The sequence below is a fragment of the Neovison vison genome, chromosome 8 (genome assembly GCF_020171115.1).
Source record: "Neovison vison isolate M4711 chromosome 8, ASM_NN_V1, whole genome shotgun sequence".
NCBI lineage: Eukaryota > Metazoa > Chordata > Mammalia > Carnivora > Mustelidae > Neogale > Neogale vison.
The window spans coordinates 63751059-63774988 of record NC_058098.1 but is presented as its reverse complement, the minus strand read 5'-3'; the positions used below and the strand labels follow the sequence as shown (position 1 = coordinate 63774988).

Genomic DNA, 23930 nt, shown 5'->3' with positions numbered 1-23930 from the left:
CTACATTTTTGACATTAAGACCTCCAGAGCAGTTTAGGTACAGATCCCCCCACCCGCCCCCCTACCCCTGCAGGTGCACAACCTTCCCCACCAGCAGTCCCCACAGTCAACCCACACGGACATATCGCTGTCACCCCAAATCTGTGGTTCACATTGGGGAACACTCCTGGGGTAGTACCTTCTGGAGGTTTGGACACATGTGTGTTCCTGTGAACCCACTGTAGGAGGACCACACAGAGTATTTGTTCGCCTTAAATATCCTCCCCCAACTCGCACAACCACCGATCTACTGTTTCTGTAGTTTTGCCTTTTTCAGAATGTCATATCATTGGAATCATACAGTTTGTAACCTTTTCAGACTGGCTTCTTTCATTAGTAGTTAGAGCATTGAAGATTACTCCCTGTCCTTCTATGCCTTGAGAGTTCCTTTCTTTTTAGTGCTGAATAACAGTCCTTTATCTGGTTACCACAGTTTATCTGTCCATATTATCCAATAGATTATTCATCCATTTAGCCAATGAGGGACAACTTGGTGGCTCCCGAGTTTGGGCAATTGTGATGGAAACTGCTATAAACATTCCTGTGCGGGTTTTCGCGTGGACGTGAGTTTTCAGTTCCTTCCAATAAATACCAAGGGACATGATTTCCAGAGTACTTGGGAAGAGTATATTTAGTTTTCAAAGAAACGGACAAACTGTCTTCCAAGGTGGCTGTCCAGCTTTTGCATTCCTGCCAGCGATGAAGGAGAGCTCATGTTGCTCCTCACCCTAGGAGACGTTCAGTGTTCCAGCGGTTCTGATAGGTTGTTTATGGGTATATCGCGGTGGTTTTAACTTGCGTGTCCGTGAGGACTGAGGGCTTGGAGCATCTTTGCATACACTTACTTGGCATCTGTATATCTTCCTTGATGAGTTGTCTGTTGAGGTTGTTCACTTATCTTTTAATCAGGTGTTTTACTTTCTTACCATTGAGTTTGAAGAATTCTTTGTCTAATTTTGATCACAGTCCTTCGTCAAGTATGACTTTTGCAAATATTTCTTCGCACTCTGTGGCTTGTCTTCTCATCCTCTTGCGATCGTCTTTCAGGGAGCCATAGCTGTTTGTTTTAATGAAGTTCAGCTGATCAGCTCTTCCTTTCTTAGATGGTGCCTTCCGTGTTGTATTTAACAAGTCCTTTCCAGCCCCAAGGTTGTCACGGTTTTCTGTGTTATCTTTTAGGCATTTTATAGTTTTGCATTTGGGGTTTAGGTCTGTGGGTTCTTCTTCTTCTTGTTCCTAAGTTTCTTCCCTTGTAAAATGAGAGTAAATCATCTGGGTCTTTTTTGACAAACGGTATGCATATCTCTCCTGGACAGGTATCACCTGTGGCTGTTATTAGCAGAACCACAACACCATAGTTAAAGGCCATGGGCTTGCTACAGGTCTAGCAAATTTTTTTGGTGCTTACTTAGTGAGGCTTCATAAAGGTTTGGGGGCTTTTGTTGTTCCGATGGTGGTTTTGCTATTGCATTTCCTTCTTCTATAATATAATACCTTATTCTTTGAAGTAGGTTTTGGCTGAGGGAACTTAAATCCAGTAAGTGGTTTGTTGGGGGTGGGGGTGGGGTTTGAGATCCTGGGGTGGAAATTCCCTGACTTTGAGTTCACCGTGGGACTCGGGCACACAAAATTTTAGTCTGCTGCTTCTCATCCACATTTGGTGTTCAACCCAACATGCTGCTTCTGCACTAGAATGCCTGTTCAGTAGCAAGTGCTCATTTCGGACCCTCCTCCTTCCTAACCAGCCCAGTCCCCTAAAGGATTGCACTTGCCATAAAATGCAGCCTCTGGTTATGGAGGTAATTAAGTACTGGGGAAAAGAACCAGAAGGACTTTGAAGTTACATAAAACTCCTCATTTATTTGTTTTTATTAAGGTTCTTAGAAATGACTTCGCCCTCTTCGTCTCTAAAATTATACGCTTTGTGGAGACTCTGTTGGATAACAGTTATGTGTTCCTGGCTCAGAGTGAATACAATACTTGCCTAGTGAATGGAGAAAATACAGCCTAAATGATTGAGAGAAAACAAGAAGAAAAAAAGAAAAGCCAAAGGGAATAAACAATTAATTGTCAGATGTCCAGATTGCTACCGATGGAATAATGACAAAAATGTTCTGAAACTGTGGGAACCCTGTTGCTTTTAATGAGAGGCTGACTGAGACGCTGTCAAAGCGCAGAGCTCTGGAGTCAGCCCAGGTTCAGATCCCGACCTGCCACATCGTACACACTACCACACTACGTGACCCCCACAGCTGGCTGAGGGACTCCATGTGAAATTTAAATGTGGCTGCAGGGGGTGGGGTGGGGGCGGCAAATGCCCTTAACAGGATCAAAACAAAACACTTTTTTCTTTCCTTACCTTTTTTCCTCTGTCTTGACTTGTCATGGTGTGTCTAATCTTTTTTTTTTCTTTTTAAGATTTTATTTATTTATTTGACATAGAGAGAGAGAGATCACAAGTAGGCAGAGAGGCAGGCAGAGAGAGAGGAGGAAGCAGGCTCCCTGCAAGCAGACAGCCCGATGTGGGGCTCGATTCCAGGACCCCGAGATCACGACCTGAGTCAAAGGCAGAGGCTTAACCCACTGAGCCACCCAGGCGCCCCTGTTTCTAATCTTCTAAGTAAAGAAAAATTCAAATGTAGTGATCAGCACAAATTTTACCATTCATCTTTCTGTTGCACAAAGCCAGTCTTAAATGCCAACGTGAGAGCATTCAGCACCCGTGCAGAATCGCCAAGATCACATAAGGTACAGTCCTTGGTGACACGTGCTTACGTGTTTTGTTCTTACCGGAACAATGGAAACAAAGCTCAGAACGACCTGAGCTGTTTTCGTTTCACCTCATGACTCACATCCATTTTACCCACTTCAGCTTTCCAGCAAGGAAGGAAGGGCTTTTCTATACCCATCATTTTTATCATAGGTAGATGGCTCATCCAAGGAAATAAGAAAGGACATGATAGGGCCCTTGGTCCACTGTGTTTCTTATTTTTGCTTCTGAAGCCAGTTCTAGCAAAGCATGGCCGCTTGGGGCTGCCTGATTCCCCTACTTAGTCACAGAGGTAACACGCTTACCATGTCCTAACTGTGAGTCGCGCTAAACTCCTGTGCATCGTGGGCTCATGGGGCATCACACATGCTGTGTGTGAGTGGCATGGGAAGGCAGGGTGGACACACACATCACACGCATTTTATACCTACCTGCTCTGCTCATACACACGCTCCTGTTGTCCTATCATCCCCTGTTCCCATCAGTTTTTACTTGAAATACACAGACTCAAAAGACAAATTTATTTATTTATTTTTTTAAGATTTTATTTATTTATTTGACAGACAGAGATCACAAGTAGGCAGAGAGGCAGGCAGAGAGAGAGGAGGAAGCAGGCTTCCCGCTGAGCAGAGACCCCGATGTGGGACTTGATCCCAGGACCCTGGGATCATGACCTGAGCCGAAGGCAGAGGCTTTAACCCACTGAGCCACCCAGGTGCCCCAGAAGACAAATTTATTATTAAGAACTTTAAGATCGTGGCAGGAGAATGTGAATGCAGACCCGGTCCTTCAGAACATGGGGACCTATTGCACGGCTCTAGTCACACGCCTGGGAGCCTGGCCCTGGTGGCTGACATCCAATGGATTTTTCACCTCAAGGAACCTGTTTCTCATGATAAAATCAAGCAATAATATGACCCAATTCATAGGCTGTATTCATGTTTCAATATTTACTAATTACCACACTTGGTGCATGGTATGCCTTTACTAAAAGCTCATTCTTAAGCCACTTCTCCCCATCTTCAAACAGGACAGTTCTGTTGTTGGAGAGATAAGCTAGTGTGGAGGCAAGCTGGAGTCATGAAACACTACTTCTAGAATTGAGCAGGTGGGAAAAAAAATTATAAGTCACAAATACATTTTATTATCTCTGTTGAAATGATTCAGTGTCTGTACAGATGCCTAAGAAAATAAAATGTGCCTTGACGGCTTTGAAGAGCAAAGTGGTTTTATAAAACCATGAAACACGGCTTCCAGCTCCACACCTCTGTCCCTGTGGGCAGCTTGCTTCCTTTCTCTATGCCTTCGCTTTGTCCTGGTTAAAGGGAGTGTCAGACGTCCGACACGGATACTAAAACTTGTCACATGGTAGTGCGGTGTCTTAAACAGAAGAGACGGAAGGTAAAAACAGAGACTTGCGAATGTGTATAAAAAGGACATGATGGAAAGAAGAGTGATAATAAAGCCGTTTTGTTATTACCAGCATGCTGACCGGGTGCTGGCCGTGCACAGGACACTGTCAGCTTTCCTTCCTGACAGGCTTGTCTGGCGGAACTCATGCACCAGGCACGATATCAGCCCCATACAGATGTGTACTGTTCTGTAGCCATTTGTCACCTTTGAAACTCTAAGCATACCCTTGCCACATCTCTTTGAAGGGTCCTGCATAATTAAGTCTTCTAGGGGCTCCTGAGTGGGCCAGTGAGTTATGAATCCGACTTGATTCTAACTCAAGATCCCAACATCAAGCCCCGTTGCTGGCTCCCCACTCAGCGGGGAGTCTGTCTGCTGGAGATTCAATCTCTCTCTCTCTCTCTCTCCTGCTGCCCCTCCCCCACCATGCATGCACATGCATGCTCTCTTTCAAATAAATAAATAAATCATTAAAAATAAATTAATTAAATAAAGCCCTTTCTATAATCTGAAAAACCTAGTGCCCTGGAATTAATACCCCCAGAGTCTGCTTTTTCTTGATGAGGTAAGATACAGTGTATGAGAGCGGGCTCCTGAATATTCAGGAATTTTGTGAGCCAATTTTTGTTGTTGTTGTTAAAGATTTTATTTATTTATTTGGCAGAGATCACAAGCAGCCAAAGAGGCAGGCGGAGAGAGAGGAAGGGAAACAGGCTCCCCACTGAGCAGAGAGCCCAATGTGGGGTTTGATCCCAGGACCCTGAGATCATAACTGGAGCTGAAGGCAGAGGCTTTAACCCACTGAGCCCCCGGGCACCCCATTGTGAGCCAATTGTTAAACTACGTTGAAAACAAAAGTAGTCCATTCTCAGCACTCATCGTTTCCTAATTATTTCTATTTCCTATCACCTCTGCTCTCGAAGTTGTTTACATCTGCTGTGTCTGGATGGTGCCTATACTAGCCCACGATGAGCTGCTGTGCATCTCTTCCCAGCTCTATGTTTGTTGATGTCACCTTAGTAGTTTAAAACTGGCCATGGCAGAGGTATGTCCACCAAGGAAATGGGCAGTTGCCGAAAACCTGCTGTCCACTTACCATTTCTCTTTCCCAAGAGCCAACTGTTAGACATTTATTGGCACATTACTAAGTAGAAATGAAATTGGCATAGAAGTTTCTTTCGGAAATTTGTTACGAGCTCTGTAGGCTACTATAGACCACTGCAGAACCAATTAGAAAGTGTGCAAAAGGAAAAAGGGAAGGGATAATCATTTTTGAATCACCCATGCCCCGCAGTACATTAATTGATTTTCATATAGAGGTCAATTAAAATCCTCCTAAAGGCTGGCTAAGCTATAAGATGTTACCTCAGTCTTGCAATTGAAGAAACTGGTCCGGGTTTTAATAACTTAACCCACGTTGATATGGTTAATAACGGAAGAAACATATTGGAGAAGTATTTGAATGTAGGTGTCTGTAATTCAGTTCATTATCTTTTCCCTATAGGATGGAAATTCCAATGCCTTTTGTAAAAGAAAACAGTGTTGCTAATTATATGGTAATATTTTTGTAACTGTAATGAATCCATATTTTTTTCTTTGTTCATTTGTGTGCACATCAAGCATTAAAGTCAGCTATGTGCTGACCAACCTTATCGTTGGTCACGATAAGGATCTTTTTTTTTTTTTTAATGTTATGTTAGTCACCATACCATACAGCATTGGTTTTTGACGTACTATTCCAAGATCACTGTTTGCATATAACACCCAGTGCTCCCTGCAATACGTCACTCCTTAATACCCATCACTGATCCAGCCCATCCCCCCACCCCTCTCCCCTCTAAAACCCTCCGTTTGTTTCTCAGAGCCCACAGTCCATCATGGCTCATCTCCCTCTCTGATTTACACCCCTTCATTTTCCCCTTCAATGTCCTCCTTGCTATTCCTTATGTTCTACAAGTAATTGAAATGTATGATAATTGTCTTTCTCTGTTTGACTTATTTTACTCAGCATGATCTCCTCCAGTCCCATCCATGTTGATACAGAAGTTGGGTATTCATCCTTTCTGATGGCTGAGCAGTATTCCAGTGTATATATGGACCATATCTTCTTTATCCCTCCGTCTGTTGACATCTCTCTCTGCTCTTTTCACAGTTTGGCTATTGTGGACATTGCTGCTGTGAACATTGGGGTATACATGACCCTTCTTTTCACTACATCTGTATCTTTGGGGTAAATACCCAGTGGTACAATTACTGGGTCACAGGGTAGCTCTATTTTTAACTTTTTGAGGGACCTCCACACTGTTTTCCAAAGTGACTGAACCACCTTGCATACCCACCAACAGTGTGAGAGGGTTCCCTTTTCTCCACATCCTCTCCAACATTTGTTATTTCCTGTCTTGTTAATTTTGTCCATTCTAACTGGTGTAAAGTGGTATCTCAATGTAATTTTGATTTGAATTTCCCTGGCTAATGATGATGAACATTTTTTCCATGAGTCAGTTAGCCATTTGTATGTCTTCTTTGGAGAAGTGTCTGTTCATGTCTTCTGCCCATTTTTTGACTTGATTATTTGTTTTTTGGGTGTTGAGTTTGAGAAGTTCTTTACAGATACATGAAGAGGTTCTGCCCGAGGGAGGAATGGATATGTACAAAATCCTGGGGAAGCGCAGGGAGTGAGGGAATGTCAGAGAGGAAGGCCAAAGCTGGTTCTGAAAAGGTGAGGCTCTTCAAATACCTGTAGATGAGTGCGCATGACCCCTGGTCTAATGTGTCATGTAGGTTGGCTTTGTTTGGTGTGACAGAATTAGGAGATTGTGGTCAGACCAGCCTCTGTAAGGAACCCAGAGAATTTCTACCAAACTGCCTCCTGCAGCACCCTTGGAATGCAGCACCTGCCCTTTCCAGTCTCCCCAGCTTCTGCTCACTCACCACCCAATGCCCACTCACTGCATCCCTGGTACTGCCAAGGGCAAGGACGAGTAGCCTCAGGGGACGTATCTACAATGCCAGCTCCAAAGCCCTGCCAGCTGATTTTGGTTCAGCAGGTTGGCAGTGGAACCTGGGAAGTTTCCCCTGTAACATGCAGCCCTAGAGACTCCGAGGCTGCCCCGGCATTCGTTCTGTAGTTCCTGTGCTGTCCGCACCAGGAAGAAAGCTCACAGACATGATAATAATAACAGCTCTTCTGGCTTCCCGTTTCTCTCATACCAGTCTCTGTCTATCCCCACATTCACCCTATGAGGTGTTCAGAGCAGTTGATTGCTCTTCTTGGAATAGAGTTTTGAGAAGTGAGAATGGCAGAGGTTAATCGAGCACTGCGGGATCCCACCATCAGCAAACTGAGGACCCAGACTTCGTGGGACTTGCCAGTGTATCTCCCTCGGGAGCCCAGAGCCCGTGGGGGGCCCAGGGGTGACCTTGTGGTGACCCGCTCTGCAGCCCGCCTCAGAAACGTGCCTTTCACAGGGGACCACCTGTGCTCTCCAGAGTATTTTGGACTCCATTGGAACAATTCCACAGACATTTACAATGTAGTCGTTTTACTCTCCAGATTCCTCCTTCTTGATTTCTGCAGCATTCTGTTTGGCTGTAAACTTTAAAATGTTCTAGAAGTAGAATCCGTGATCCGATCTAGTCAGTATCATTAGATGACAAGGAATGTATTGTGTGTAGTCTGCCTTCAGCTAGCTTGGCAACACAATGCACTTCATTTCCCCACACCGTGAGTTCCTCGTTGGTGAAAAGAGAAAGTTGGCATCTTTGTAAGGCCTGTCCCAGTTCTTATGAAAGCACTCGAGTCTCCAGCATGGAGCGAGGAAATGTCACCACTGATTTCATGTTCTTTGGCTTTTCCAAGACTAATAACATTGACATGGTGAGCTATGAACTCATGATTCTATTATTGTAGTCGTTCATTGTGCGGTTGGGGGAAAACAGAAATGCATTTTACGTGTCGCATTAATTAGGCTTAAAATAGCTCAATTATTTGTTTACTCTAACGTGCAGTCACTTTTCTTGACTGCCCTGTCTCCATCTAGAAATGTGGTTTTCTTATATGTCCTGCCTCTTTTTAAAGCCTGCGCCATAAAGCAGGGTGTAATTACACTCTTTGGCACATGCCTCTCCGATGTTTCTACAGAGAGCTGATATTTCATTCGCTTATAGAATGCGATTCTTACTAAAATGAGAGGAGCAACCAAGTCACAGATGCTTTCATAGCACACGATGCGATGTAGACCCACCGTTGCCCACATGGCTTGACGTGAACTTCACATTCTGAGACCCAGATCCTACTTGAGGGTATATTCTTTCCTTTTAAATCAAAGTAATCACGCCACACTGTTCAGAAATGAATTCCTGCTATAGATTTCTATCGAACACATCTGACATTTTAAATAAATTTTAGAGTGATGAATTCAGTGTTTCTGTGACAGAGATCATAAACATTTTCCTTTTTCCAAAGCAATGTGAAGCGCGTATATTTGTACTGTAGTTAATGCTGTTAAGTCAGTGGAATATAGTTGCTGCAAACATTTGTAGAGCAAAGGAAAAAAAGCCTTTATTTAAATCTTGCCAAGAGCAGAGATAAAATGAGCAAATGCACAGTGGAGTGAAGGAAAACATAAAGATCCATACGGTTTTATTGCTGTGGTACCCTGGTGTGAGCATCTTATTTAAGCCTCGTGGAATGTATGGTACGGTCGCTAATAATTTCATGTCTGAATGTGTAGCTTATAAGAGATGTTTGTTGAGTGAATAAGTGTTGGATCAGTCTTTCTCCCCCGCCCCCCCCCATTACGGACCTTTCATTTCCTCAGCATGGAAATTAGATACAGACACCCTAAGTGTAGTACTGTTTGTATATTTTCATAAGAGTAAGAAATAAAATAAGCAAACATAAATTCTCTTTAATGGTGAAATGCTCTTGGCTAACACAGGTACCCTGAAGACAACTTTAGTAGTTATTTCCATTAAATTATAGAATCATGAAGGAGAAGATTGAGTTTCATTGTTCTTTTAATATCCACCACATAACACAGTGTCTGAGCATACAATAAAAACTTAACACATGCATTGTGTGTGTGTGTGTGTGTGTGTGTGTGTCCCCACCAAGGGCAGGTGAGCAGCCACCTAGCCATGGCTTATTTACAAATTAGATAAAAGGGCTTTTTGCAGACCAGAGAAGAATTAGAGCCAGAAGGAAAAGAGGCTGGGGAGGATTGGGGAGGGGGGGTTAGATAACAGGGCACTGTTTAGCATAGATATTGGGCTCTAGAATTCCTCAGAATGATTTATGATTCATGGTGCCAACCCAGAGACACACAGTCTTCAGATAGCCTCCTTCATCGGCTTTGATGCACTGTGGTCCTGTGTCATCCTGATCGCTTTAAGTTCATGTTCTGACGATTCCACCATGACTCTGGATTCACCTTTCCATCCCTCCTTCCTTTACTGTCCCTGACATTTCATGAGTGGGACCTGGCCTCTCTACAGGGAAGGTCTGAGTTTCCAGCATTGGCAGTGGTTCCTCATTAGTGGTCCTAATGAGGCCTTTCAAAAGTTTTGTGCGATCCCTCAAACCTGGGTGGATGTGGGCATATTATTATTTCCATGTTTCTCTCTTTTTCCTACCTAGTTCCATCCGTCACAAAGTAAATTCCAGAACCCATATCCAACTGCATGTGGTTGAGTCTCAGCTAAAACTGTCTGTGAAAGAAGGTTTTTACGGAGCTCTCATGGGGAGGCTGAAACCCACTGCTTTTTATTTATGTCATTATGTGTGATAAAGACATTAAAATTATAGTGTTTCTCACAAGTTCTGGATAGTATATTTTATAGAAGCCAGCATTTCCGTCTCACGGTGTGTTTGCAGATTAAGTAACAAGTGGTTTGATCTTTGTAAAGAGGATCTATTGTACATTTATGCACTCAGCCAAATTACAGTACAGATGTGCAAATTCCCACCTGCTCTATCGCTCCCAGCTCCTGTCCCTCCTCTTGAAAGGCGCCCAGCCCCCCAGTACATAACTTCTCACCGTCTGTTTGTTTTCAGCTTAAATGTCCCTGCCTCCACATGACCTGCCTAGTCTCCTCAGCCTAAATTATGCCCCTAAGTCTTGTGTCTTACAGTCCCTCAATTCCTTCCCCAACTCGTTCCTGGAATGGCCAAGCCCTGACTATGTGCCATTCACTATCTAAGGACCGAGGAAAGATGGGTCCTCCTCCTGGAGCTTAGGGGCTGTTGGAGAAGAAAAGCACTAAACATACAACATATCAAGCAGTGAGGTGTACCAGAAGTGAAGATAAAGGCAGCTGAGTGAAGTCAAGGGAGTTTTGCAGGGAAAGCCCTTCTGAATAGAGTTGAGACCTTAATAAAGCCAGGAGGGCGACAGTCAGATTCTAGAGGATGGTCCCAGGCAGCAGGAAGGGCCTGGACACAGGCCCTAAAGCAGGTGGGAGCTGAGCGAACAGGATGTCCCAGGGACCATGGGGAGGGAGGAAGGCGAGGGACCAGTGGTAGGAAATGAGGTAGCGAGATAAGTGGGGACACACCAGGTACATGAGGGAAAGGGAAGAGAAAATTGACAACAGGGACCTAGCGAGTCTGTGGGAATTAATTCCCCCTCAAAGAGTTTCACTCAGCCTCCTGGAGCATCCACAGAGAGCAGGCAGGATGGAAGCAGGGAGACGGGTCCCAGGGTCGTTGCGCTGGTGCTGGTGACAGGTGGCTTGGACCACTTTGGGGCAGTAGGGAAGGCAACTGCTTGTGCGAGTGTAGGTATTTTTTAGGGTTATGGCTGTCTATGTCAGGTTAGGGCTGGTGGTTGGAACTGGGTATAGGTTTAAGTAGAAAGAAGCAACAAAAATAACACCAAATTCTTTGACTTAAGCACCTGGGTAAAGGCCTGCCATTTACTGGATGGAGAAAGGCTAAGGGATGAAAAGAGAGTAACGAGGGTTTGGTTTGGACCCGTGAAGCTTGAGATTGCTAGGAAAACTCAAGGGGAGCTGTCACACAAGTAGTTGGTTGGATGGGTTTGCAGTTCAGAGACGTCAACATGATGGATATAAATGTGGGCAGCATCGGGAGGGAGAAAATGTAGCACGCTTCTAGCTTACGTAGCAGGTGTCCACTCTCAGTCCACATCCAGAAGTGTTCCAGAAACGCAACTCATCTCAATTCAACTTAAGCTGTATTTTGAGACCTTATACCACTCAGCGTTGGAAAAATCTAACTGCCAATTTAACCATTTCTAGTTAATTAAATTAACCAAAGTTGACGTTAACATGGGTTCTTAATTTAGGGCCCTTCCCCCACAACTTAGCTTCCTGACCTCAGGGAAACCGTCTAGTCCTCAGCATCCAGGTTCATGCATTTTGGCCTGGGCACTGAATTAGCTGCCTGGCCTTCTGCCTTATAGTACATTTCAGGACGGTGCTCTCTATTGTCCCCCTTTGTCCCCCTGCCCACGCTGCATGTCCCCTCTGTGTCTGTGGATTTGCTTTACTTTGGGGGACACAGTGGTTGTTTTTTCCTGCCATTCTGGGTGCAGAAAACTCAGGTTCCCACAGCCATCCCTGTGCTGCCTCCACAGCCTGAGGTTGGAGGTAAGAGTGCGGGAAGATCTCTTCTACAAACTAACCTTGAGTTCTGCTGTCTTCTTCCTCTTAGCATTGACATTAGAACCATCTTCAGGGGCCCTGGCCAGTGGCCAGTTGCTCTGTTTCAGTTCCCACTCTCCTTTTCCATCAGCCAGGAGATCTTTTCATTCTCCCTTTGGGCAAGAAAAAACTGGGTCAGCAAGTATTCTTCCCAGTTTTTGTCCTGCCCTCCCCACCCCTTGAAATACAGCTTTGGAACTTTATATTTTATTTATTTACTTATTTATTATTAATTATTTATTTTAGAGAGAGAGCATGGGGAGGGGCAGAGGTACAGAGAGAAGCTTAAGCAGGCTCCATGCCCAGTGCAGAGCGGACGCAGGTGGGCTCGACTTCACGACCCTGAGATCATGACCTGAGCAGAAATCAAGAGTCACAGGCTTAACTGAATGAGCCACCCAGGTGCCCCACGTTTTTGAACTTTAAAGGTAAGAATTGACATCACCGCCTCTGATTCCTTTGCAACAGTTTTCCTTTAGACCTGGGAGGTCTTCTGTGTATCTTGGTGAATGGAGGAAGGTTGTGGGGTAAAAGGGAATGTGGTTAAAAAAAAAAAAAAATCCAGTTAAGACTGCACAACATCGTGCAAGACTGGTATACCTGACTTTTGTCCTTCCCATACGGTAAGCTCGATGGGGGTCAGGCAATATTTGATTTGCTCCGCATGGTAGACACAGTAGAAGGTAGTAGATGCTCAGTTATCTGTGGAAGGCATGAATGAGGGCAGTGATGGAAGACCATTGCTGTGCGCCTACATGCGCAGGCTCACGGGTACAGAAGGCATCTGTGCTGCTGTGCGCAGGGGAACCGTGATTTAGTGGTCATGACTGCGGTGTTCTGGCTCTTCGAGCATATTCTAAGGGTGAGCCAAACCTCAGAATTAGAAACCTCAGAAATCATTTCATAATATGGAAATTTTCTACAGACTTAAAAAAATGCAACTAGAGAAGCATACTAGAGAGGAAACATTTGAACTTTTCCTAGGTTAGTCTTCAGGGCGCTGGGGCCCTTACGTGCCCATCTCATCCCAGCAGCTCAGATCTTACCTTTAAGGGAACAGGCAATCAAGCTTCAGAAGTTCAGAGGACAGTGTTGAAAGCTCCACACCGAGAAATTTCTTTGAAGTCTCATGTTTTCTATTAAATCTTCAAGTTGATTTTGTATTTGACTCCATAATGGGTGCGTGTATGTGTTTTAATATAAAAGTTCATGCATTTTGAAGACAGTCTGCCTTATCCTCTTACTGTGGTGGAAAATGTGTCCCATCGTTAGGAACTTGGTGTTTGGGTATTAACAATTTGGCACTTTCTCTTAATAACGTTTTAAAAGTTCCATTCTTAAAGCCAAATTTCAACAGTGTTAAGGCCGCATTAGTAAAGCCACTAAATAGCCTTACAAAGCAAACTATTGGAAAAATAGTCACCATCTACAATTTTCCCTGGCAGGGTGATTTTTTTTTTTTAATATATATAATGGGATCATCTTTTTGATTTACACAATTTTATGGGACATAAAAATCATCTAAGATAACTTTGATATAATAATGGAATCTATAGGGATGCCTGGGTGGCTCAGTTGGTTAAGCGGCTGCCTTCAGCTCAGGTCATGGTCCCGGCATCCCGTTCGAGTCCCACATCGGGCTCCTTGCTCGGCAGGGAACCTGCTTCTCCCTCTGCCTCTGCCTGCCTCTCTGCCTGTGATCGCTTGCTCCCTCTCTCTTCCTCTTTCTCTCTCCCTGAAAAATAAATAATAAAATCTTTTAAAAAAATAATGGAATCTATATGTTCATAATTATATCATGAAAACAATGAATTTGTAGGACATCTAATTTTAAGGTTCCTACTAACACATTTTTTTTGAGTATTTTCTACAACCCTGGCAGGTAAGGAGAGCAACCATTATCCTCATGTCCTCATTTGGACGGCCTACAATTTAACCAGGTACTGTCCTGACTCCAACACATGCTAGCAGTGGGACTTTTAAGTAACTTCAGTGTGATTCGTATCTGTCATCCATAGAACGCGATTCACCGTAGCTCCCAGGTCATAGGTTTCGAGACATACTAAAATTATAACTGTTCCGTGCTTTAGAAGATATCACGAATGTCAGACAAATTGGAGGTTAAATTATTATGGGCATTACTGAGAGCCATGTGTAATTTGTGACCTTGGTGGGGAGAATACTTTGTTTGGATTATCAATCTCCCACCTTTCTTCCCACAACTACCAAATCTAGACTTAAGGCCAACTCAGTTTGGCCTACAGAGATTCATACCATGATCCTTATTTCTCAGTAGGCTGAGAACTCCTTCTATGTGGGAAAATCAAGAGGGGAAGCAGAGATCAGAGATGTCGTTCTGGAGATGTCCCTCAGCTTAACCAACACAGGACTCAGAGACAGTCAGTAAGATGGCACCCATCAGTGCTTAACACAGAGCCTGGGGCCACATGGAATAGCTGTTTTTAGATACTAAATGGTAGCAACAATTGAGACTTTGTTGGCATTTTCTCATTAAAATATATTATTCTGTATCAACCTGTTAAAGTTGGGATTATTTTCAGCTTCATCTGATGAAGCTGAGAATCCAAAAGGTAAAATAACTTGCCCCAAATGACGTACCTGGAAAGAGTGAGGGCTAGAATCTCAGTCTTTTCTGTGCTTTCATAAATCACTCTAACTGTAAGTTATTCTTTTCTGGATTGATGATGGTGTCACATGAGAGTCTTAACCAAGCTGGAATCCAGTTGTAGAATCTAAATGTTAGATTTATATTTTGTGTGAAGAGAGTAAGCAGGGATTACTAGCCAAACAGATTAGGAAATAGAGATGTAAATATAAACACAGTTAATGATTTCTCTTTCTTACTTTTACAAGTCTTTCAACAACGTCTATTTTTCATCATTCATTACGTGTAAAATTGCTATGTTTAAATCCGTTCAGAGAGAGAGAGAGAGAATACAGGTGCACGTGGGTGGCTCAGCTGCTTAAGCATCCGACTCTTGGTTGCAGCTCAGGTCATGATCTCAGGATCATAAGATCAAGCCCTGTTTTGGGCTCTGCACTGGGTGTGGAGTCTGCTGGAGATTTTCTGCCTCTCTCTCTCCAACTGCCCCTCCCCATCCCTGTGCACGCTCGCTCCCCTCTCTCTCTCTCTCTTGCTCTCGCTCTCTCTCAGATAATAAAATCTTTTAAAAAAACACAGAGAATACATAAGAAGTGAGTTTATATACTCGGATTTAGTATTTATTAATATTCTGCTCTACTACTTTGGATCTTTTCATTATAAGAAAGGACATTTTTGAGCAACGATGCGAGTGTTCTCTGTCCCTCCCACTCCTCCAAATCTCAGTCTTTCTTCCTCAGAGGTAGCTGCTAGCTGAGGTTGTTCAGGCGTTTTAAAATCTCTCGTGAGTTGGCTTCTGCAGCTTCTGTGTTTTTCCCCCAGCTTTCCACTTGAGATCTCCTGGTGCTGATCTATGGAGATGGATCTAAAGCAGTTAGCCTTTTTTATTTTTGTAATTTGTTAAGATGCGGCTCTTGCCACAGAAAACACTTTCTTTCCCCTGATGGGCAAAACAAGTGCCCCGCGGGGCCTTTGAAGTTTTCTGAAAGGGGGTTTCTTCTAAGCGCTCTTTCTTCCTGGGCTCTTGTGAGAGCCAGCCCCATTGTCTGGACTGAAGACACATGTTGGACTTTGAATCTACTCCATGCTTTTGGGGTTCAAGAATTTAAATCTTACTTTCCCCAAGAACTTCATCCAGTTCCCCCAAGGCCCAAGTATCATAAGTTATATAGTCAGCCTGACATTAGGTCTATAAATATTCGTTGAATTATAGCAACGGAAATTAAAATAAGGTAACACGATGAACCATTAGAAGATAATTCTCGGGCATCCGGTCCCTGACTGAATGGGACTGAGCAGAGAGAGGTCTTTGTGGAGACTGGGTTTATTACGTTCTTATTAGCTTGAATCAGGTGCTGGTGTTTATCAAAACAAGGGCACGTCCATTTGGGACCATGTAAAGAGAGGGTTGCCTACCGGTGAGTTTCAAGTGTATACTCATGAGGCCAATACTTGAACAGTAAAGTCCATGCTGGTTATACCACTTTTTTACTTTTACAGACTCTCAGAGCCGGGATTGAAAAATCATATTTATGTGGCTTTCATTTCGGGCCAGGCACCGGGCCAGTCACTTCGCACGCAGAGCCTTACTCATTCATTTCACAGAGCTGTGAGCATCTCAGCAGTGTGATGACTCACATTGGATGAGGAAACTGAGGCTCAAAGGGTTGAACTGGAATAACACAGCTGGCAAAGCATCTGAACAGGCTGTCTGACCGCAGGGCTTCCTGGTCAACCGTACATCGCCTGCCTTCCTCATGGGTAGAGTCGTCAGTATCACCCTGTAACACTGGGTAAGCCGGAGATGGTGGCTGACATGTCCCCTGAGTGGTGCCGGCTCTCCCTTGCCATCACACACGCGTCCCCTGCCAGCCCACACTGAAGCTCTGGCCCCTCTTGGGCAGGGTCGTACCGAAGTCCCCTGTAAGAACCACCAGCGGGGGGGGCACCTGGGTGGCTCAGTGGGTTGAGCCGCTGCCTTCGGCTCGGGTCGTGATCTCAAGGTCCTGGGATCGAGTCCCGCATCGGGCTCTCTGCTCAGCAGGGAGCCTGCTTCCTCCTCTCTCTCTGCCTGCCTCTCTGCCTACTTGTGACCTCTCTCTGTCAAATAAATAAAATCTTAAAAAAAAAAGAACCACCGGCGGACCACCTACAATTTTACCTGGAAGCCCACTTTATGTTTGTGGGAACAGGGTAGAACTTTCAAATCTCAGTGGCAGGTAGGCAATATCTCATCTTTGTGACTATTAAACATCACTGCTGAAGCCAATTTACAGCTTCAATCATGAGCCTTGGCATATTATTGGTGTAAAGTGTAAATATTTGAATGTTAATTATCGTAAAACAAACAGGCCACTGTGTCCAAAGCAGATGAATGCTGTTTCAGGAAGCCAGCAGACCCTCGCTAGTAGGCAGCTTGTGTTGTCTCTGTAGGACCAATAATAGACGTCTGGAATCATTTCCACCTCCCTCTGCCCCAACAGCACCTGCCACCTCATTCCAGAATGTTCTGAAAGCTAAAAGCTGCCCAGAGTGGCTCACATATGTGCATCCTTGCCTTTTAAACTATTTCCCATCTGCCCTACTACTTGAGGAAAAATCTCTGTTGCTGAAATGATTCACCCAGAAAGAGAATACGATAGTCTTCCTGAGCCATTCCTGTTTACCTGACTTTGCACCCTGCAAATTCCCACCCCAGGCACACTTAACCCTGTTGTGCCACTGTTGGAAATGACTAAGGGACTAAAGGGACTGTTGGAAAGTCCCTTTCATACCCATGTGGGCTTCAGTGTCCAACCCTCGTCCTCCTCCTCTTTAAAGTAACCCATGATTACTTTCATCTGTATCGCTCCTCTGTACAGCCACTTGTCCTGGGACAGAGAACCAAGCAGTCAGAATTGTGGTCTTCCTACCAAGATGACAGATTCCTTGAGATCCTGGACCTTCACACCTGTGGCCTCACTGGAAATGTTAGTGAATTGGCACCCTATTCTGACAGGGCAAAATCCATTCGGTTGGCCCGCCAAGGCTAAGCTGTCTCTGGCGATTGCCGAGCAGGTGAATTCTGGGGAGGTGTGGATCCAAGGCCTAACTGGGAGGATCAATTTCTCCAGCGTTAAAAAACATGTTAGGGAAGATGGGATGTTAGGGGATCATGCGGCCGAGTCAGAGTAGGGAGCTAGCCCAAAATTTGGCATAGTACTTTATGGCCGAAAGAAAAAGAATCTCATTAAAATCTCAAGCACTGGGTGTGGTACATAAACACTGACTGCTGGAGCACTGAAAAATAAAATAAAATAAAAAATTTCAAGCACGGTGCAGCGTCCCTTGGTTTTGTGATCTAGTTAGTACAAAAAGACGGGGGTTCTGGAACAAGGTGCATGAAGCAGACCACTTAGAGCTTCCGTTTCTCCATATACCAAAGGAGAATAATAACATTTATTGGGGAGTTTGAGGTAAAGATTACACTGGGAATGCAGAATTAACAATGAGACTGCACAGAGGAGGCACTTGGTATAGTGCCTGGCATGGGGCAGGCATCTGAGACCGCTGCTGCTGGTTCATTCCATCTCCCCAACTGCTCCTGACTGCTGTTCCTTGTGATAACCTAACCATATGACCACTGCTTACATTTGCTGCACTCCCCCCATACACACCCCCTCTGGCCTGGGAAGGCTCGCAAGCCGTGCATCCCCTCCCTTTGAGCCCAGCCAGGAGCCCTATCGAGGCAGTCTCACTTATTTTGTTTTATGAATTGTAGTCATTCATTTCATTTATTTAAAATATTTGTCGGGAACCTTCCATGGAACCACCTCCACTGTTTGCTGGGAACACAGGCTGAAAGTGATATGGTCCCACCCTCAACTAGCCCCCGCTGTTCCCAAGATTATTCAAGCTTCCAAATTTGACATTCAACAAGAAGCCACGCCACCGGTGGTTTAAACTCAGGCCTTGGCCAAGCAAGCTCATGTGAGTTGGCCAGCCCTCACGGAACAGTGTCCCTCTTCGCACAGCGGACGGCTACCCCTGTTGCCTGAGCCAGGCCACCTTGCCCTCGGGGCTCCCAGTGCGCTCTTGTAGGGCAATGAAGCCACCGATCCTCCAGGACCCATTAGAAGGCCGGGCAGCCCTCCACCACCCAGCCCTACTGACCGGGCTGACCTCCTTCTTTCTGTTCTTCTGGACATTAGCTTAAGAATGGGCTGAAACCAATCCCAGAGAGAATTAAGGGGGGGGGGCATCTTGGAGTTCTGCACACAGCAGTCTGGACACTAGCTCACTAGCTCACATTCACAGAAAATGAGAAAAGGAAAGAAAAGGGATTATTTGTGAAAGGAGCCGATGGGGCTGTGAAGAGATGGAGAGGCATTCCAGCTGGGGATGTCCCCTCCCTCTTCTGAAGGATGAAGAGTGTTTTCTTGGGTGTGTGACAAAAGCTAATTTTAGAAAAATGAATCTGGGGAGAAAATGACTCCTGAAGTCTATTAAGACACATGAATGTCTCACTATAGCTCACAGACTAAATCTTCTTTATTATATCAATGTTCAAGTAAATACTTAGATTTAAGATCCTTTAGACAACTTCTACACCAAAAAAGAGACACGAGCGTTTCTCAGACCAACAGAAAACCCCGGCCAGATGGCAGCTGTAACACACACATCCATCAAGGTGGGTTAAAAAAAACACTCTCCATTCAGGAAAACCAGGGAGCCAGCCTGTGAACCTCCAGGCATAAGAGGGACGTCGTTCAAGTGGCAAAGGCCAGAATTAACTTCTCTTTCCCCTTGAACAAAATGAGACACTGGCGTATTAACCCTTTGCTGCACTGTTGTCAGGTTCTCCTGTGGCTTACACTTTCCAATTTCACCTGACGACTTGTAATAAATGGTACCTTTTGGAAAATGTGATGTCTCTCTGAACAATTTCAAGGAGAGTTAACACTCTTTTGTATTATTTTGGACATCCATGCAGAAAAGTGACTCATCCCTTTGAGAATTAATACCTAAGAGGCACTGAAATTCCTTAGCAAGTAGGACAATCAAAATAATTTCAGAAGATAAATTCTGAAATAATTTATTTCAAAATAATTTCTGGCCGTGGGTCATTTTTTCATTGCGTCAGGGTTCATCGCTTTAGTGTTCCCATATAGATTTCCTAGAGGCTTGGCTCGAAAGGCCACAGAAAATGGGACAGAAGTGGGAATAGACAAACAGTAGTTCAAGGAGGCAGAAAATATCCATCTGCTTAGAATGCAAACCTTAGCACGGCCAGGTACTAGTGCTAGCATCGCCGTGGAGAGAAGAGAAGGCCACATCACACACACAGACTGTGCTTATAATCTTGCCAGTTGTCTTCCCAGGGGAAAACTGGCAAGAACTCCACTGCCCCAGTCACTTAAACTAGCCCCGACAAAGCACACATGAACATGAGATCAGGGAGCACATTGTCATTGGCATCTGGGGACAGGTGACTCCCCTGATGCGTGTCTTATGTCTCCCTGATGCAATTTATATCACAAGCTAACGATGAAATAGAACAATGAGCATGCGTTACTTTGCTTAAACCGGATCATTATAATATTTCAGATACACTACATTAGAGGGGGAAAATGTGTTTTGTTTCTTTCTTTTTCTGTTTCTTCATCTCTTCCTATTAGGCTGTCTGGTTCTTTTAAGGACAAGAATGACCAATGGATCTGACAGTGACGATATCCTCCATTTCTCTCTCTAACCTGAGTTTTTGTAAAGATGCCGATGACGGGACCAATGATACGTAAAATGATTTCTGTAGCATTTTGCTGGCAGAGGATTTGCTCTCGCCTTGCGTTTAATCATTTTGGAGAATATTCCCTTAATTGGCAGCAGAAGGTTTGCAGCGACGGAGGTTGCGGGGAAGGCTTCTGGATTATTATAAGTTCAGCCTAATCATAAGTTGAGACAGGAATCCCACTCCTTTCTATTATTACTGTGCATCAAAAGCCACAAAATCTTACCTAATGAAAAATCCTCATTATTGCTTTGGGATCCCTATTGCTTTCACAGTGCTCAGAGGGCTTCACAGATCCTACCCTTCTACTCCCCAAAAAAGTGGGCAGAGAGAACCAAATCTGCCCTCGTCTCCTGGCCCCATTGCAGCTCCTCTCCTGCTTTTCCTTTTAGGCTTTCCTTTTCTCCAGACTGCCTCACTCCCTCCCTTTCATGTCTGTCATCTCCCCACAGAAAAACAAGTCTTCGGCTGCTTCCGTTGGGAACTAGGCATTTCTGTATAATGGGGTCTGTATGTCTGATGTTTCCACTCTGTTGCTTTGAAACAGCCAAGTGTCATCTGTCATCTGGCGGCGGGTGGGGGGGTGAGTTGCGGGGGAAGGTCAGAACCCTCAGTTCTGATCCCAAAGGCCAGAGGTTTCCAGGTTGTCCGCCAAGGATCCAGGCTTCCTCTACATCGACGCACCCCCAGCAACCTGGTACACACCCCTTCCCTCCTGACTCTGCATCTTAAAAATAGTCCCTCCAGCAAATGCCCCACAAAGAACCTCCACTCCCCATTCTTTAATAATCCACCAAGTAAGTGCCCAGAGCTGTTGCTCAGTATGGAGCAACCAAGTAATAAGGACTTCCAGCCAGAAGCAAAAAGACTGCCTTTTAAATGAGCAACTACAGCCTTGCTGAGGTGTAATCATTTCTCTGGTCTTTGTCCTCGGTTCCTGGCAGGAGCTTTTAAAACTCTGGTCATTTCCTGAGTGACATCAGTGTCTTTGTTATGTTCATGAGGTGACTCTTGGTGGGTCTCTGCTTGGCTTCAGGATGGGGACTGATCCCCAGAATGGTCACCAGAAAGGCCCAGACTGGGGACTGAACTCATCACACGGTTAAATCAGTGATTCAATCAGTCATGTGTAGCAAATGGAACCCCAGAAAAAGCTCTGAATGCCAAGGTTGGGTGGAGATTGTGTTTCATGAACACAGGGATGTCGGGAGAGGGGGAAGTTCCCTGCCACCGAAGACAGAGGGCAGAGATTCTCTGTTTGGGACCCACCCCCCTGAGACCTCAAACTACCTGTATACCTTCCCGAAAACCCAGTAGTCATTAGTGTAGGGCCTTTCTGAATTCATCCTGGCTGATTATGGAACCTGGGAGCATCCCGGATTGCTAGCCAAATGCTCATTAAGAGCAGGGAGCTCATAAGGCTCTCCCTTAAGGCTGCCGTCTGAAGCAGAGGCAGTCTTCTGGGCCTGAGTCCTTAACTCCTGAGCACCATGCTAACTTCAGAGGTTGGCGTCAGAGTTGTATTCAGTGCTCAGTGCTCAGTTGGGGCGATGACAGAAAAATGGTCATTGAGGGTGGTTTTCTAATTTCTAATAGAAATGTCGAATCCTGGAACTAGGCTCTAGATCTACAGAGTGGGCATCACAGTTTGAAGCATGTGCTCCGGGATAGGACTAGAAAGATCACTTAGTGGATTCTTCCTCAAAGTGTGGTCCCGAGTCTATGCATATCTGCACATGGTTCATTACCAGGTACTGATGAGATGTGTATGGAACTAGCTGGTCAGCATTTAGCATCTCTTACAGCAATCAGGCTTTGCCCAGATGCTTGGGAATGGAAATATAAAAGTATCAGGTTGTGACAGTTTGGAGGGAAAAAAAAAGGATCCTTCCCCTACAGATAGTATACTTCAGAATGGAGTCAGAATTTAACGTTAAAAGTATGAGTCTTAGAGTCAAGCAGATGGGTCGGTACGCAGTCTCTTCTGCTTGCTGTCTTTGAGGCTTTGGGCAAGTTACTCAATCTCTCTGAGCTTTTGTTTCTGCATTTCTGGAGAGAGCAGTCTTTCCTAGGAGCAAGTGAGGTAGGTAGTCCAGAAAGAGTGCTAAGCGTGGGGTGTGGCACAGGTTAACGGCTGGCATCATTTCTTCTTTGTAAATTTCATTTCTTCTTTGTAAATTTCATGGCATCAGCGTGTCTGGCTTGGCGAATGCATGTTCTGTCTATGTGTGTTTGCTTTTTGACTATAAATGAAACCAACAGCCTTGTCTTTATGTGATTATACGGTAAAGCAAACATTTTTAAAAGTCACAACTTATACATGTAAATGAATATTGCTTTTCAAATCATCTCTGAGAGGCTAGACCCTCATTTCAAGGATGCCCCCGTGTTGGAAGATTCGGGGCTCTTCTCATTTCATATTTCTGTTAGCACCTGTCCCAGGGAGCTGTTCTTATGTAACAAATAGCTTCAAAACCTAGTGGCTTAGAACCACAATCTATCACTATCACTCTGGCTCTGTGGCTAGACCAGGCTCTGCCGGGTTCTCACTTGAGGTCTTCCCTGCAGTTACCGTCAGAGGTTGGCCAGGGCTGGACCATCTGAAAGCTCAATGCACCTGGGCATACAACATGGTGTCTTCACTCTTCATGTCTCTTGTGGGGCCTGGACCGCTGGAACAGCTTGAGGGTGTCTGGGCATTGCTGAGTTTGTGTGGCCTTTCCCCATGGCTAGCTTGGGTTTCCTGGCTGTATGGTGGACTCAGGTCCAAGAGATATCTTTGTTCGTGGCTAGTCTCCTCCTGAAGGGGTGTCTTAAGAAGCAGGAAGCAGAAGCTGCTGGACCTGAGCTGGGTAACTGATCAGAGCAGCTACAAAGCCCCTCCCAGAATGCGAGGACAGGAGCCATAGACTCCAGCTCTCCATGGGAGAAGGTCAACAAATCCATGTCCATATTTAATTGGCTACAGAGCCACAAAGTAAATGTGGTTTTCTTACATTGGCAGATCTTTTTAACCACCAAAGACAGTGTGTAGCTTCCACGGTAACTACAGATATGTAGGTATCACTCACATTGATAGGACTTATGTGAGTACAAACCCTAAATGCTGCATTTTGGTCACACCTCACGTGCCTTGGATTTTTAGTAACATCCGTCCGCCTATGCCAGGGAAGGAGTCCCCCCCCCTCCCCGAGCTCCTCCCTCTCTACTTTGAGTGTCTGATTTCTATTAATGACCCCCTTGAACCCCACATGGCCCCCCTTCACACCTCCCTGTCCCCCTTACCTGCTATACAGAAATCTGAAAGCCCATGCAACCAGCATGGCATACCCCCTTGCTCAGAAAACTTCACTCCTCCCCATTTCTCACAGAGCCTGTGGCTCTGGCATCCAGATAGGTCTTCGAGGTCTCCCATGCCTGGATGGGCATCACTATTCAGTTAAGTTTTTTCCTACTTCCAACCCCATCACCCAGACATACAGTACCCCCCACAAACACACACGCAGACTCATATTCTTCTTCTGTTTTTTTTTTTCTTTTGTTTATTTGGCAGACAGAAATCACAAGTAGGCAGAAATCACAAGTAGGCCGGGGGTGGCGGGGGAAGCAAGCTCCCTGAGCCTGATGTGGGGCTCAATCCAGGGATCATGGGA

The 23930-nt window shown here is 45.0% G+C and overlaps 1 protein-coding gene across 3 annotated transcripts in view; it reads left to right on the top strand.

Annotated features, from left to right (window-relative positions):
• ST6GAL2 (ST6 beta-galactoside alpha-2,6-sialyltransferase 2) overlaps positions 1 to 23930 on the top strand; it is an 84335-nt gene that overhangs the window by 15273 nt on the left and 45132 nt on the right. Inside the window, exon 1 of one of the 3 annotated variants that reach the window (XM_044263786.1) lies at positions 16220 to 16303. The exons of the other annotated variants lie outside the window; for them this stretch is intronic. The gene's annotated coding sequence lies outside the window, so the exon portion shown is untranslated. Of the gene's footprint in view, positions 1 to 16219; positions 16304 to 23930 lie in introns of those variants that run through there. 3 annotated transcript variants of the gene reach the window in all.